Below are 17,555 nucleotides of genomic sequence, written 5' to 3'. Positions count from 1 at the left end.
ACTTTTTCACTAGTAGGGTGGTGAAGCACTGGAATGGGTTACCTAGGGAGGTGGTGGAATCTCCTTCCTTAGAGGTTTTTAAGGTCAGGCTTGACAAAGCCCTGGCTGGGATGATTTAATTGGGTTTGATCCTGCTTTGAGCAGGGGGTTGGACTAGATGACCTCCTGAGGTCCCTTCCAACCCTGAGATTCTATGATTCAGTGCAGCCCTCATTCTGTATTCCTGCACTGGCAGGCTGGGGCCAGCTCAACACACAGATCCAGGAACGTGGCCTTGCGTGTTCTGCAAGTTCTGCACTCAGTGCACATCATCCCAGGCCTGCATTACGATGTGATCCTACCAGTCAATGCTCATTTCTCGGGATCAGAAGTGGCACTCCACCATCTGCAGTTGCTCTGTAAATGCCAACAACCTTGAAATGGTTCTCTCTATATCCCACAGCAATCTGTCCTCCCAAGAAATCATCATGTTCCTTGCTGATTTGGGGTTTTTTTACGGCTCTGCGAATACCGGAGGATCGTATGTCCTGTGCTTGGAACTCTTATGACAGTAGTGCAGAGCCATGCAGTCTCCATGATTTTGTCAGACATGACGGACAGCAAGGAGGCTCATGCGGATTTGAGGGATTTTTTTAAGAAGGTGCAAAAATTGTGTGATATAGATAGTTGCATGCTGGGAAGATGACCCCTTGCTCCCAGTCACCCCTGCTTCACTCACTTCTGCCCAACCATGCATTTCCAGAACTTCCCGAAAGACAGTGGTGGTGGGTTGCACACTGGGATGCCGTCCTATGAAGCATCAACACAAGTACTCCTCATAAATATGCACAGTGCCAACACAAGGAACCACGTGATATACTAACTGCGGCAGCTTTATGACAAAGTAACTTTCGTTGACCAAAGTTTATAGTGTAGACAGGACCATAATGAGCAACTGTACTTCATGTTGTGTCATGACATCTTTTTAAAGGTGTATCTTTTGAAGTCTTCCTAAATCAATATGCTTATTTGAATTTCTTTAACATGTGGTGTGCCTCAGGAGAGTGCAGGGTAGGGTTAGTGATCCAAATTTGGAGTCGTTTGGGCCTGGGGTTCTGGAGAGATATGCCCTAAAATAATAATAATTAATAATAAATAATAAAGGCATCTTAAAAAAAAATGTTTCTAGGTAGATTCCCTCCTCCCCTGAGCTAGGGATCAAACTGTTGATGTGATGTTTGAGATCATTTTGACCATCAGCCATTTTTTACCCGAGGTAATACCTGGCACCCTCTGAATCTTTGGGGGACCCAAATTGAGAATAGAATTTAAGAAAATGTACATTTTTACACTGTGCATGTGCCAATACAGAAGAATGGCTTGAGGGTTTCCATTCCAACCATTTAATGTGCTTGAAAGCTTGACTTCCTTCCAAACTTGCTTCCAAATCTGAATGGTTAATTGGATTGCATTGAAATTTGGTGTCACTCATGAAGGTGTTGGGTAGCCTTTAGCTTTCCAAACTTGGGGTCACTTGACTTTCCTAGGGGATCCCAAGCTACAACCCCTATTCCTCCCCCCAAAAAAACTGTTTTCCTTCTGCTGTTGTGTACTGTTAAACTGAGAGGTACTAATGCTTGGATAAAGCACAGACATCCTGATGGCTGTGACTTCATCCTTCAATTAATATAACTAAGGATAACTTAATCAGAAGCCCCCACCTAGGTCAAAAGGAATTTTGAACCAAGTGGCTGGAAGTTGCTGCAATTTGTGATTTGTGGATGGCAATTTTAGTTTGGGGGGAATGTAATCAAAGTTTTTTGGGGAAAAAGATGTGATTGCTTTCTGGAAAGAGAGGGGCATTGGGGCAGAAGAGTGGGGAAATATGGGGAGAGGGATTTGGGGATGCAGCAAGGAAGGTCTGAGGGAAGCCCTTCCTTGCCCCCATGTGAGCCAGGATCTGGGGAAGTCCTGCCCCTTCGGGTGGGGAGTTGAGAATGGGCATACTTTGTGCATGTCACAAGCTCTGAAGCACTCAAGAGGGGGATGGGAAACACCCTCTGGTAGGAATGGAGCAGTTCTCATATCTCAGGCCTGGTCTACATTACAGAGTTAAGTCGACTTAAGGCAGCTTATGTCAATCTAACTCTGTAAGCATCTACGCTAAAATATAGCTCTCACCAGTCATTCACTCACTATACCTACTTAATAACTTCACCTTCACGAGAATCATAGCGCTTAAGTTGATGTAGTTCGGTTAATACAGTGTCAGTGTAGACAGTGTTGCTTACAATGACTGTTGCTGCCTTTCAGAAACTGTCCCACAATGCCCCGCAAGCGCTCGAGATGAGGATGCCGACACAAGAAGCATAGTGTGGACATGTAAAAGTGATTCAATTACTGCGGTGGCTGTACGTCGACATAACTTATGTCAACTTAATTTTGTCATATAGACTTGCCCTCAGAGATATTGTTCTTGGAGTTTTCTCATTCAGCTGAGAACATCACATTGGAATGAATGGGCCACTTCACATCTTTCAGAGCCTGCTGTGCTGCAGATGGATGTGTAGAAGAGCCCGTTCCCTCCATGGTCCGTCTATCCTTCTTGTTTAAAGGATGACATTTCAAAATGCTCTAAAATCCCCACAAATTCACAGATTTTCTTGAAATTAGCAACACCTTGTTTGGGTGCAGAGCAGAGTTATTGACCCACTTGTGGGGTCATTTGCATCAAGGACTCCAGAAATATAAGCCCTGGAAAAAATAGCCATTTTTCAAAAAGTTTTTAGGGTTTGTGTCTCCACGTGTGTAGAACTAGCAAGCAAACTATTGCTGTGGTGTGAGTCAAAATACAACCTTAACTCTGCCCTCTTTTAGCAGTGCCCCAATGTGTCCTGTTAACACAAATAACTTCACTGTTCTTTTTGTCATTTAATAGTGTTAGATCAGTGGTCCCGAACCTTTTCGTCTGGCGGGCGCCAGATGAAGGACCGTGGTGGCGGTGGAGCATCTGCCGAAATGCCACCGAATTTCTGCAGCATTTCGGTGGCGACACCTCTCAATGACACAAGTGATGTCATTGAGAGGCGTAGCCGCCAAAATGCTGCAGAAATTTGGTGGCATTTCGGCGGATGCTCCACTGCCGGCCAGGACGCGGGCGCATTTAGATGCCCCCGCGGGCTCCATGGCACCCACGGGCACTGCGTTGGGGACCCCTGTGTTAGATGGAATCCTGTGAATGAGAGTGACTGGAAAAGGAAGTGAAGAGCTTATATGTTTCAGCAACTGTGGGGTTGGCAAAAAGGTATGTGGGCGAATGGGGCATTTTGGGGCATTGCTGTAAGAGGGCACAGTTAAGGCTGTACAGGCAACTTTAACCATGCATTCCCTGGTTTTCAGAGTTTTGATCAGTTCAGCATTCTGCAAGAGAATGACATACCACCAAGCAACCTTAACTCTGCATTAATATAGTTTTTGCCATTGAATAATATATCTGCTTGTCTGATAAATTATTATTAAATATGGTTGCCATCTAGGGCTAATTGAACATCACATCAAAACATAAGAATGACCATACTGGGTCAGACCAATGACCCATCTAGCCCAGTATCCTTTTTTTCTGTGAGTGGCTGGTGCCAGGTGCTTCAGAGGGAATGAAAAAGAAGAAGGAAATTTATTGAGTGATCCATCTCTGTTGTCCAGTCCCAGCTTCTGGCTGTTTACATGGAACATTTTTCAGCTAAACTGTTTTTTGCTGCAAAAATTGGAGGTTTGACCAAATAATTTTTTTTTGTGTGAAAAATGTCTGCTGTCTGATGGAAAAAATAGATTTTTTTCAAATGAGAAATCAAAAACATGTGGACCAAAACTGAAAAATTTCAGCTGAAAACTATCTCACATGATGTACAACATCATCTCTCCAAGATGGGAGCCCATGGTGCATTGTGAGAGATGTAGTCTGACCAGGAAGCTTGGCCTATTGAGGAAAATGGGCACATGACACACCCAAACTGCAAATTTCATTGGGCACTGTGGCAGCAGTTCCAAATTGAAATTTCTCAGTATTGGAATTGCTGCTGAAAAATTAAAATTGTCTGTGGAGAAAAATAACTGCTGACCAGCTCCATAACTTTAATTTCTTATGAAGTGCTGAATAAATATAGACTTATATACTCAATCTAAAACAGGTCTTCCTAACATTTCTGAACAACATACCTTCTGTTCTCTTTAAGGACTTTTATGTAAATCCAAATGAAGACCTTTATCTCCTGGATGATGACATAGTTTTGTTCCAAGGAAGAGAGAGAGAGCAGTTCTTGTAAGTTTGGGCTGACGTGCATTTTTTTTTACTGTGTTTTTGTCTAAGGGTTCTTACACCTAACAAAATAACTGTTTACCAATTGTTACTGTTTGTCCCCTGACCTGGTTGCAGCATGATTAAATTTTGTACGGTTAGCAGGCCATTGTGCTCCATGCCTGCGTTAAAGCCTTCGTCATGTTACTATATAGTTCTTGTCAACACTATCAATTTTAACCATGTTGTAATTCAAAGGGGATTGTGCCCCTCAGATCCACGCGTAGAGAAGATCCTTCATGTGCAGTTCTTTCTTCATCCCAAACTCAGCCATCTCTGTGGCAGCATCCCCTTTGCCCTCTGATCCCATGGAGACCTCGGTGCTGGTCAGGGGTCCATGTAGAGCAGGGGTTCTCAAACTGGGGGTTGGGACCCCTCAGGGGTCCCGAGGTTATTACATGGGGGGTCGCGAGCTGTCAGCCTCCACCCCAAACCCCGCTTTGCTTCCAGCATTTATAATGGTGTTAAATATATAAAAAAGTGTTTTTAATGTACAAGGGGGATCACACTCAGAGGCTTGCTGTGTGAAAGGAGTCACCAGTACAAAAGTCTGAGAACCCCTGATGTAGAGGGAGACAGTAGGGACTAGGCAGGGCAGGGTGGAGCCAAGATGATGCAGAACCATATTTCTGTACCCAGGAGAGTTTACTAGAAAAAGCTAAGGCAGTCTGAGTCTGTATTACATTTTCTGCAGAACACCCTTGGCAAACTAACATTGCTTTATTCTATCTGCCATTACATCTACCCCTTTATAATCAATCTAATTTTCATGTTTTATATATTTATTATAACAAATGTGTATAAGTGAGTTTGTGAAGACAGATATAATACAGACCCTTGTAAGAAGTGACTGAATAATGTGATTAATTTCAATGTATCCACTCAGTTAGAAATATGGTGCAATTATTCATATTGGTCACTGAGGATAAAATATTGAAATTGATTTTGCCATCAGAGATCACCAAAAGATTATCAGTATTTTTAATCTGATTTCAGACCTTCGGATATCATTAAAAGGTCATCAGGAGTATCAATTTACAAACATTTATATTAATTTCTTCCCTGAGACAATCAGGTAGGATATTTGAGCTGGAGAACAATTTTAAATTTTATTAAATTAAAGCTGTATTCAGATTACAGTTGCTTCGTTTGGGGATAAAATGAAACAGCAACAGTACTTAATATTATTGTTTGTCCTGAATTAGTTGGTATCCGCTGATTAAATTGTTACATTTGTCTAGACTGTGTGTATCTTGTTTATTGATCACAAAAGACTGTCTTTGAACAGAAGACAAAAAAAGGAAAGGTCATACATTTACTGAATAGCCATAGTGCTGGAGAACCCTGTTGTCACTAAATTCCCTGACACTGCAAACTTGTCCTGAAATCCTGGTGTCTTTCGGTGAACAACAAAAACAACAACAAATGCCACAACTTTTGTTGTTGTAATGAGAAGTCAGCAGCCTAGATTTGTTTTAATATTCATTATCATAGAATCGTAGGACTGGAAAGGACCTTGAGAGGTCATTTAGTCCCATCCCCAGCACTCCTGGCAGGACTAAGTATTATCTAATTTAATTTCTTTGTACTGTGACTGAGAAATCAATAGCTAACTTTCAGAATTGCCAGTAATGGGTAATTACTTGCTAGTTAGGTGTGGTTTTGAAGCATCAGTGTACCATTGCTGTTCATTTAATCTGGTAATAAAGCTAGGTACAACTAAAGAGCAGGAGACATTGTTTGTTTCAGTTGCTCTGTTTTCATCCACCAATGGAGATATTTCATGTTGGTCACTGATTCATTTTCCTTCTAATTTACCCACACCCTTCTTCACCTCTAGGGTCTTCTTACTTCAAACTTAATGCTGGCTCATATCTCTGATTTAATAGCCTTCTTTGATTACCCTGGTACATTTTAACTGAAGGTCTCTAAATCCTTTTGTCTCTAGGGCATCACATTCCTCCACTTAATAGCTTTTTGGCCTTGACATATGATGCGTAGTAGAGCCTTTGTGGACTGCATCCTCTGGCGACGCTGGTCTAGCTTCTGTTTTAAAAAAGAAAGTGTTTTCAGAAGTAAAGTGTGTGTTCTAACATTGTTCAAACACTGCATCTTAAAACAGGCTTCATCTTCTTTCCTATCATTAAGAATTTACCAAGAGACTAGCAAAGTTCATTGGCCTAACAATGGCCTTTAAACAAAGGCATCCTAAAAAAAACGTATATACTGTAAAGCGACCATTTAAGATGAGTGGCCTAACAGAAGTGGTCCTTAGAGCTGGTTTCACTGTAGAACAAGAGACAGAACTTTCTCAGGCGCCAGCCCACCAGTGTGACATGAGCTCCAATAGGAATAAAGAATCAACCCTCACCACCTTCCACTCAAAGTGCAAGTTGCATTTCTCTGACCTTACTTTCTCTAACATAAACATACTGGGGTGGGTTTGGAGGGTAGGGAGTGTTATAAAAAAAATTCCAGACCAAAACACTCCACTCCACACAGTTCTCCCCATGAGGAGAGGATGAAAGAACAAACCTTTGTGACAGACATGTAGTTAAATTGTTTAATACGCTGCTGGAAGGCACTCAAATACAACAGTGATGAGCACAGTATAAGAACCTATATTGAACAGAATAGACTAGAAAAGGAACATATGGTGAGTCAACGAATCAGTGGGGAGTCAGTGCATACTGACTTTCTACTTCCATTTTTAATCCATTGTAAAACTGTAAAATTTTTTAGTTATTACATGATCTCTGTAGTGATACTTACAGTCCATGGTTTGAAAAATAGAAAAAAAGCTACTAAGTGACTCTTTTGGAGCTGATAGACCAAACATTTGACCTGCCCTGTTTGTTTGTTTGTTTTTTGTTTGTTTGTGGTTTTTTACCTTTTGAAAAGTCCATGTGTATTTTTATATGACTTCGTAACAAATGCCAGCTGTTAGGTGCTCATGAGCAATATTGCAATAAGAACTCAGTGTGTATAAACATTCTTCCATTTCAAATTTGCAAGGGTTTTTTTTTAAAGAAATAGTAAAAAGAAAAAAATTAATTTGGAAAAATTCCTTGTTAGTCATTCAAAAATTTAATTATTCATTATCAAGCCTGTTACTTCAAGCATTACTAGATAATGAAAGGTAACAGATGGTTCTTAAAGTCAGTATTATTTGCCACTAAATGTGTCAATAATTCTACCCTTTTTGTTGTATCAGGTACATTTTATCATGGTTGGCTGTGGAGTGAAGGTACAATACTCCTTTTGAAGCCTCACATCCAAAGCTAGTCTATGGTATTCGGTCATTGGTCATTCACACATTTTTCAAAACGCTGAGACAATTGACACATTTCTCAATTTTTCTTCTTGCGCAGCCATGTTGTGCCTCATTCTCTGATTCTCAAAATAATAAAAAAAGAGACAAAAAATAGAAACTTTGGCTTGTCAACACAGAATGAGGAGGAGAGTGAGATAGGTGTGAAGCCTGGGCCCCAGACAAAAGCACTATAAACAGAAGTTGAAATAAACTCTAAGCATAGCACAACAGAACTTAAAATAAAAGGGAAAGTGAAATTTTTAAAAACACATTTTTATATCTACCCACATCAGTATCACAGCGCCCTTTCCCTTTTGAACTGCATAAAAGAACAATGGAAGTTTAAAATTCCTAAGCTTGAATCAGTAGTGATCAAAAATTGTTACCATCTAATCACCATTCAGGTGTCCATATGAAATGTGCAATATGGTCTTTACCTGGTTTCCAGTGGACAATCATCTACATCACAAAAATCTTCACTGCCGTTGACACTGATTGGAGTCTTTGTTGGCAATCTGAGCTATGGAGACTGAATGGCCTCTCTTCAAGAGATGCTTCCTCCAAGGCAAGATTGTGGCCCATTGGTGGAACAGTTCAGGGAAGTTTTCGCTGCTCCTGATCTGTAGCCAAGCAGAGAACTTTCAATCCATGTTTCATGAACATAAATAAACACCCAAATATGTAGGGGGGGGGGAAATCTTAAAAAATAATTTCCAGTTCAAATTATTTTTATTAAATGTTTTATGTCCATTCTGCACATGCATGGTCACACAGACACATCTTTACAGCCACGCCAACATTAATACTATAAGAATGATAATATTTTCTAAAATTTACAAGTTAGTACATGATGGTGTGGTGTAATATCAAGCTATACATTGTGACATTTTTAAGTGTAGATAAGCCATTTTAGGTATTTCTAGAGGTGTTTTACATTTATCAGTATCCAAATTTCTCTCCCTGCAAGCTTTGTTCTGTAGGATTCATGGTAACAAGGGGAACCTTGATTTACAGGTGTAAGGATAAGAAAAATAATCCCAATCAAATCTTTTTAAATGGTCTAAAATATTTGTAAAATAGTTTTTTGGCACCATCAGTCATGGAGTCTTAAAACTCCACCTGTTCTGAAGGAAGGTGGTGTCTTATTTACTGGAGCTCAATGGAATTCACTCAGCAAGGTAGTAAATCCATTGAAGGATATGTTGAATTGTAAGTTGCCAAGACTGTATGTAGCTTATATAGATCACATAATTCTGTGATGTGGAACAAAGATATTATTAGCACTTATTTGAGATGACCTACATAACTCACACCTGGGCTCTCCAATCATGATTAATGCACACATGCCAAACTCCTGCCAATAAAGCCTTTATATTACACCATTATGTATTTCTCTATATGTCCATATTTACATACCTCTGGCTTTTAATGTAGCAACTGTGTAAAACCGCTCACAGCAACTCTAAACAGTATTCATATGAAACTGCAGGGAGATGTTATTTAGGCAGAGCAGTTGCATTACCTACTGTGTACTGGGATTTGGCCAAGATACCAGGATTAGCACCTCTATTCTTATGAAATATGCCATTGGATCTTCAGTTACCTCAAGTAGTCAGGGGCTAAGGTTTACATTCCATCTGAAAGAGCCCAGCAGTCCTTCACAGTACCACTAACGCTATATACTGGACAGAGCATGGGCTTAACATTGACTCAGGAAAAAGAGTGCCACCTACTACTGCATCACTATATATATATATGACCCATTTGCTTTGTTTATTAATGAACTTTGTTGTATACACACAAACTTCTTAATGAAGCAAAATTCCATGTGAAATTTTTAGCTTAGTGCACATGCTTGGCAGCTGGATTGAAGCAGCACACCTTTAAAAGCTTGAGAACTATTGATAGAAATCTATCCGGCCAATCATCTGGACCAGTGATACTCAGACTTCAGTGGTTCAGGAGTCAAATTAGTGATCAATATTACCCAAAAGAGCCATAGAAGTGTGAATTCATTGTTTCATTATTATAGTACTATCTAGTCATATTTAAACAGTGTGACGGGGAAATGTTTAGTGTGTGTTTAATTCTCACAGCAAAATGACTGACCAAGTATTATTAGTTTATCAACTACACTTGGCTAATAACATAGTAAAAGTATCCTGATTGGTTAATAACTTTGAGTGGTTAATAATTAAACCAGTGTTTTAATATCATGTGCTCTAAAGAGCTGCAGGAGACACATTAAAGAGACACCTGCAATATGCGAGCGTCAATCTGAGTATCTGATTGGGACATTTAAGAACATAATTCCTTCACAGTCATTAGGATGCACTGAATTAAAACCCAACTCTTTGGAAAGTGCCCAGAACACAGATTTACAGTTGCCTGAGTACTGTTTTATTAATATTTTAATAAATCTTATTGAATTTGTTTTCTTGAAGTATAATACTTGGGGAGCAAGTGGCCAGTTCATTTTTATGCACCTTGAAGTGTGCATCAACCAGATTCCTTTGTATTTAGAGTCAGAAACCTCTATTGACAGCATCCTTTCATCTAGTGAGACACAGGATGTGCACTTAGTCCCGAAGAGATCACCTCCATCAATTATTTAGCATTAGTGTGGATAGTTAGCTTGGGTTTGACAGAAAACCTAATAGGAATGGAAAGGGATCAGAGGACAGGGAATGGGCCCAAGTGGAGACCCACACTCGGGGGGATGGAAGCCACCTCCCAAAAGCCCCAGGACTAGTGGGGAAAAACTGTCTCATCTGTGACCAGCTGGCTCACTTTGCCTGGGATTGCCTACTCCACCCACTGAAGCCCAGTGCAGAAGTGGAAATATCAGCTCCACCTCCATCCTCAGTGAGTTAACTGTGTGACTGAATCGTCAAAGGAAGAGAGTCAAACAGCCAGTCTGCCGATGGCATCTAATATTCATCCTGAGCCATTAACACCCCAAACCACTCTCCACATGTCATGCTGCAACCTCCTGGGTGCAGAGCCATTGGATCGCTAGTATGAACAGCAAATGGTAGTCAGTGGGGAGACATTCATTGGATGGAGAAATTCTGGGACTGCTAAAACTATAATTAAGCCCCATATCATGAAACCCCATCTAATGCTTGCACATTGTAAAATCTGGGTTAAAATTCCTGGTGTAAAAGCCTTCACTCACAGATTTCTATACAGATCAGGAAGGGTTGGGATGCTGGTTATAGGTGTACTCTCAGATATTCTGTATTACTTTTGAGGAGTGATATTATGGCTTTAAAAGCAGAGGGGGTGAATCAGGTCCCATGAGTTAGCTTCAGACCGGCAAGAGACTGTGTTAGCCAAAATACAAATGGAATCATTTGGGGAGGGCAAGAGACTGTGTTAGCCAAAATACAAATGGAATCATTTGGGGAGGGGGGTATGTATCCCCTGGGCCACTATCCAACAGGAATCAATCCTTCCAAGTATATTGCCCACAGGTATAAGTTGTTATATAGCTCCTTCTAACCATGCACATTTATTCTTAAGATAAAAACATTACAGAGAAAACAAAACAAAACAAAAAAACAACAACAACAAAAGTTCCTGCACACATGCTAAAAAACTTACCTTGAGGTCACCCCCAACTCCAGCCTAGGGCTCTGGTAGGTTTTAGTCCTTCAAAACCCACAACTGGGTTTTCCAAGTGCATATCCATCTTAAATCCAAACCAGGACAATGGCTGGGCAGATCAGCTGTTTCTTTGTACAGCTTAGGCCTTTGATCTTGGCCTTCAGTAATAGGTAATCAGCAGAAAATGACCCTCTCCTCAGGGCGTAGCTTCAAAAGGCTGGGTTTTTGCGTAACCTGAGTTTGGGAATTTGTACTAATTTCTCCTTGGGGATTCCTCAGGAAATCCATTAACACTTATTGTTCCAAAAGTCCATACGTGTCAGGCATATTTTCAGAATAGCGTTTTGAATTCCCAGGTCTTACATCTGTCACATCTGCTAGAAGGGTGATTAAAATGTCATCTCACTGTAGAAAGCAGAGGTGGGCAAGACTTTGATTACTTTAATTCATCTGAGGCTGGGTACACCACACCTTGCTTTTCAGTGCTTCCCTGGAGTCCTTAGTTGCCCAGGAAGGGAGAAATAAATGAACCAACAAAATGATGCTTGACATCTTTTGCCTATAAAAATAAGCAATTCAAACATGTGCCTTTAAAGCCAGACTAGGCTGACAGCAAAAGTATTAGCTATCTCACATACCTAAAATACAGCACAAGGAATGATATGATAATCTCAGTCTTGGTCCAGTTTGGAGAGGAGAGGTGACCACAGCACAAAACCTGGCAGCTTTGTTTGTCTTTCGCAGCACAGGGGCCAATGGTAACAGTAAATACTGCATTTTCATATCAGGTGGGGATTTCCCTATTGTAGGGTTGAAACGTATTGTGGTGCAGTATGAGGAAGCATGTTCTGTGCTGCCTGGGCAGGACATCTCTTGTGGATAAGTAAAGGCACATTTGGGGATCTAATTTAAAATACAGGTGCCTAAATGTATATAACAAATTATATATGCATGTAAGCTCAAATAGATAGTTGTACATGAAAAATATGCATTGGTGAGAACAAGAGTGGTAATTTACCATGCTCAGTTAAACAGTGAGAGTACTAATATTTCTGTAGTCATCATGTTTTATTTCCACCATTTTTAAAAATCCTTTCCTGTTTTTAAGGTGTGCTCTGGCCTAAATGTCAGGATTTATCCTCGGACTGTGGAATGGAGAGGGGTTTTCTAATTTTTCTTCCTCGTCTTCTCCTGTCTCTCCTTTCATCTAGGTCTTTTGCTAGTGCATGAATCAAATCTCACAGTATTTTTAGGAAACAAAACACACATGCATTTTAGTAGGCATGTTTGCACACCTGGAAAATCAAGCCCTCTTACTTGCTTTTCAAGGCTGGAGACAGGGATGTATGGATGCAACCTATAGTTTTGAAGGGGTGGGCCAGGGGGGACTTATGCTTTTACAGCAGTGATTGGTAGGTAGCAATCTAAAAATCAAATATAATTACTTCAGTACAATAAACCGTTTATATAAAAGACAGGAAGATACCCATACTGGTCTTTGATTATGGTAATCTTGGAGAATCTGCCCCCTAGGCTTGAATATTTTCAACAATGCATGAGCTATAGAAAAAATTGTGGACATTCAAGCCTAGGGTCACACTCTCCATGATTACCATTACCAAAGTGAATTGAGACACCTTACAGGGAGTGATTTATATTGCATTTATTAGTTGTCATGGAGTCTTCAAACAATGCAAAAGAGCTCAGCATACAAAATGAGGATACACTCTGTTCCTTGAATGCCTGTGGCATTTAGAATATTACTTCCAACAGTGGGAAGAACTAGATATTACAGCCAAAATTTTCTACCCTTGATGCCTAGATGTTGGAACCTGAATCTGTATTTTAAGTATCTATATCAGAGTGGCCTGAGACCCTCTGCTCTTATTCACTTCAGAGGGCTTTGTATGTGATCAGCACTTCTGAAAATTAAGCCAGTTTGCGTTAGGTGGCAAAATATTGATTTAGATGCCTACCTATAGATCCCCATGTTAGGAAATGTTGGCCGGGGGCCTATATCTTCAGGATCAATATGCTGATAAAATTTTAATTTCCCTTGAAAAGATCTATTATATCCGAAATTATTTTTTCTTCAGATACCTGCAACGCAGGCAGCAAGCAAATTCTTGAATGTGTAGGGGGTTGGCGGCCTGCTGGCTGCACCTCTCCACCAGCTGCCCTGCTGGCTGCGCCAAGATTTCTTCAGGGCCCCTCACTTAACACAGCTCTCAATGATTTCATCTGTTAGTAGGGGAGCCTCACTGCTGGAGCACACTGGGAAATCTCTTGCAATAGAGACACTGTCCCAAAGTAGGTCTAATACTTAGATATCCATGATTTCAGCTCTGCAGTGTGTAACAAGACGCTCACTTGAGTTTAAATTAGCTCTTTTATTATACCATGGAGAGAGAAAGGATCAAATGATGTCTAGGACCCTTAGCCAGGGCCCTCACCACTGGGTACAAGTACCTATCCCCACCCTCTCTCAACTCATTGGGCTTTGGAACCCATGTCCCCTGCCTAGAAAGTGCCATTCAGTTGAGGTGAGTCCCTCTATCAGGGTATGCCAGGTACAGTTCTGCTGCCCTTGGTTCACGCAACAAGGGTAACAACACTTTATTACTCCTGCCCCAATAACAAGGAAACTGGGGATCCAACATCCTGACTGCTGCAAGGATTCGTTACTATGCATAGCTTACATTATGCTTAAATATTAATTTAGTACCAGTTTAGTCTGTTGGGTAAAAGGAAAAGTCATTTAAAAATAGTGTATGAATATAATTCTTAACAATAACAAAAAATCCTGACCATGAGTTTCCAAAAATTACCTGATTCAATATTTCAGTGGTGCCTTTACATTTCCATTGGGGAGAAACTTAGATCAAGATCAGTTTCTCTTGGAAAGTTGCATGGTGCTAATCACACCACTTGATCTATATTTCTGAGTCTGTGCTAGGAGGATGGGCATATAGAACTTGGCCTGCAAAGCTAATCAGGGCTAGGTGGGCCAGGGAAAATCTGTGCTCATATGCATGCAGGTGTTGCAATAATTGCCAACAACAAAAGGAAATATGTTAAAACTTGTCTGTAGTAGTGAATTAGATGGGTAAATATTGTTATCTTTGTGGTGCCCACTGCTTTGTTCATATAGAACTGTGAACATTTTATCCCAGCCAGATGAAAAATATTTTGGAACATAATGGAAGTTGGGCCAAAACTGGAATAATTGATCAAATCCCCCAAAATTGTGTGGGGAAGGAGAGTTAGATAAATGGGACTTGAATCTGAACTATCGCTGGTTTTGATTTAGGACTTGAGGAAGTTTTAAAATACAAAATTGAAATATGTTGTCACCGTATAATGTTTTCTTTGCTTGCATGGGTATAACCTGTGGGCATCAGCTACACATAAGTAGTAAATCAGTGAGAGAGAATCTAAGACAGAACAGATGGAGAAAAGGAAAAAAAGAGGTTTTACTGATGATATCTTCAACATCCAAAAAGAACTCCACCACGGCTAAATATGAGCAATTTTTTCAAGAGCTAACAGAACTAGCAAGGCCGTCTGCATGATTTGCAGTAATATCACACACAGAACCAAAGAGAGTTTATCAAGTCTACTATTTACATAAACTTGACATTTGCTCTAAATAAATATTTCAGAATAGTGCTATTTAACTTCAGGCCACATTGTTCAACCATTGGCTTCATAACCAATTGATTATAACTCCCATCTCTCAAATGATTTATTAACACAGCTAGCACAAGTAACACAATAGTTATCCATTCCTTTGTAGCCTACTAGCTTGCGGCTTGAGATACTGTTTTGCTTTAGGGGTTCCTGAAAGCATGGTGAGGCTTTGGCACTCTATGCACTGCTCCCTCTTTAGACATGAACGTAGCGGGGCTGATGCTATTTCATGTGTTTTAGCAAGGTCTACTTTTTATTTAAGTTTAACTTCGCTTCCTAATTTATCAGCTTTTCCCAGACTTTCTGAATTTGTCCTGAGCACTCTCCTGTTCCATTCATGTCACGATCCTCAGAGAGACACTATAGCTATATTGCGGAATGTCCTCTGGGTTCACTTATGCTTCATATTCTGTTTATAGAAATTGTAGCAAGCAAACATTGGGTAACTTAGGTTGACATACTCTTCAAACTTATTGTAATATGCTCCTGGCTCTTTTGTATCTTCAGCTGTCTTCTCTATCCAAATATTATAAATGTCTCTAACTTCTCTCCAATAAAGCTGCCAGCTTTCTCTGAGGTGGAACACAGTATCCATTTGCCATAGAAACATTACACAGCAGGTCTTTTATAGGAGGGGAAGCAAAAGAGTTATTTCTCTAAGTCAATCTACTGTGGGAATTTGGAGAGGCAGAATGTAATTAATTACGCAGCTTGAATTTTTGCCAATACACTACTTACTCAACAGTTGCATTTTATCAGTTTCTTTCATTCTTTGTTTTTTGTTTTGGTGATGGAACATGTGAGGGGGAAGAGGAGGAACACCAGAGCTTGATTTTATATTAAGACTTGTTAATTTTTATTTCTACTCTGTGAACACGATTCAGTTTTTTAGCTGTTATGATTTTTATATTGTAAATTGTGCTCCTTTATGTGACTTTTTTGGATGAAAAATTAGAAAGATAATACAGCCCTGAAGCAGAAATTATTTTCAGAAAAGGAAAGATTAGTTAATTATACATAAAGCAACCTCACAAAAAACAACCAGAGCATGAAACAGCTACACTGCATGTCTTCTGCCTTTCACCGACCATTTCCAACTCATTTGGTGCTTTGTGTTGCCTTTTTGCAGCATTTCCTTTCACCGCCTGTACGTGCACTGACAACATTTTCACTTTAATTTGTTGATAGTAACTTTTGGGCTGGATCTAGTGTGTCCCTGTGCAGTTATCTAGCAGCTAGTTTAAAAAAATAAAACAAGGTGTCACAACATAATTGTGTTGTAAGGCTTTGCCATTCTTTTTTACTTTCTCTGTAACAAGAAATATGTTAGTGTTGTAGAAAGGAAATTACCCTTATGAACCCTTTCACCTCCAAAATATTTCAGCTACTGGATAACATTAAGATGAAGAGAAGAAATTATCAAAGGAATCACCTTCTTTTGAATCTTCCTGGGTGCCTTCTCTTTATACATCTGTCTTCTAGATTGATATCTTTGTTGTGTACAGCACCAAGTACTTTGTCAATGCCTAAGAAATAATAGTAGTAGTAATATGCTGAGAACTAGGTTTATGTGAATGAAATGATGGCTCCATTTTGGGAGGGGTTCTAACTTTGTTGGTTTGGTTATGGGTGGTGTAGCTTTTATGATCTCATTTTTATGCCAGTACCCAGATTTTGTCCCTATGCTGATTCATCTTTCTGAAACAAAGCTATGAAAAGTAAAAGGTGAAAGTTATTTTAATGTCCCTTTAAAACAATTAGGGCCTTCAGATCTCTGTGCACAACTCCCATGAAAATCAATGTGAGTTGCGTGCGTACATCTTATGCGTGTTAAGTATGCATCTTCTTTTTTAAAAATTCCTATACTTACAGATTGAGAGAGGAGAATCAGTCAATAGGGCAGGAGTAGTGAAAGAGAAGTCAGGATTGGTTGGCTAATCAAAGGACGAGATATACATGAAGGGTGAGGGACTAGTTCTGGCAGCAAAATCACAGCTTTTTTTTTTTGAGGGTGGGAAAGGCCAGGTATAGGCATCTTTATGATACCATTCTGACTGTAGGCTTCATCCAAGGCCCCATTTGAAGTCAGTGGAAAGACTCCCATTGACTTAAGTTGACTCTCTAGCAGTAAATTCTCTTGACCTGGTGCAATCTCCACTTTGGAGAGGAATTATATATTTAATTCCTTTATTACCTGGTCCTTTTTCAGATGGAGAATTTGCCCATTGTACTATGTAAAATACAGAAGCTTTATAAAGTCATAAGGAAAAAATGAACACCAACAAACCCTTGTCTACTTGGGAGAACTACTTAGACATGAATTAGGGTGAGAAGCTGTTTCCAAACAATCCATTTCAAATACTGCATACAGGTCTACATACTGCAGTATGCTTTTCTGTACGTAAGTGGTAGCGGATCATAAAACTCTCCTGCGTCTGACAAAGTGGGTATTCACCCACGAAAGCTTATGCTCCAATACTTCTGTTAGTCTGTAAGGTGCCACAGGACTCTTTGCTGCTTTTCAGAAAACTAGTTGTTCATGTTCGTATTGCCTTACCTAATCTAGTGAGAGGCCTGTATTCTGAAGAGTTTAGAGCATTGTTCTATGCA

The 17,555-nt window shown here is 39.9% G+C and overlaps 1 protein-coding gene across 4 annotated transcripts in view; it reads left to right on the top strand.

Annotated features, from left to right (window-relative positions):
- The window catches only part of THRB (thyroid hormone receptor beta), a 244,194-nt gene that overhangs the window by 97,674 nt on the left and 128,965 nt on the right, over positions 1–17,555 (top strand). For 2 of the 4 annotated variants that reach the window (XM_039525184.1, XM_039525185.1), the window contains exons 2-3: positions 2,293–2,390; positions 4,212–4,297. The gene's annotated coding sequence lies outside the window, so the exon portion shown is untranslated. The remainder of the gene's footprint in view (positions 1–2,292; positions 2,391–4,211; positions 4,298–17,555) is intronic. The other 2 variants (XM_039525186.1, XM_039525187.1) reach the window with 1 other exon arrangement.

The sequence above is a fragment of the Mauremys reevesii genome, linkage group 2 (genome assembly GCF_016161935.1).
Source record: "Mauremys reevesii isolate NIE-2019 linkage group 2, ASM1616193v1, whole genome shotgun sequence".
NCBI lineage: Eukaryota > Metazoa > Chordata > Testudines > Geoemydidae > Mauremys > Mauremys reevesii.
The sequence above is the reverse complement of the archived record's forward strand: the minus strand, read 5'-3'. Positions and strand labels throughout refer to the sequence as shown.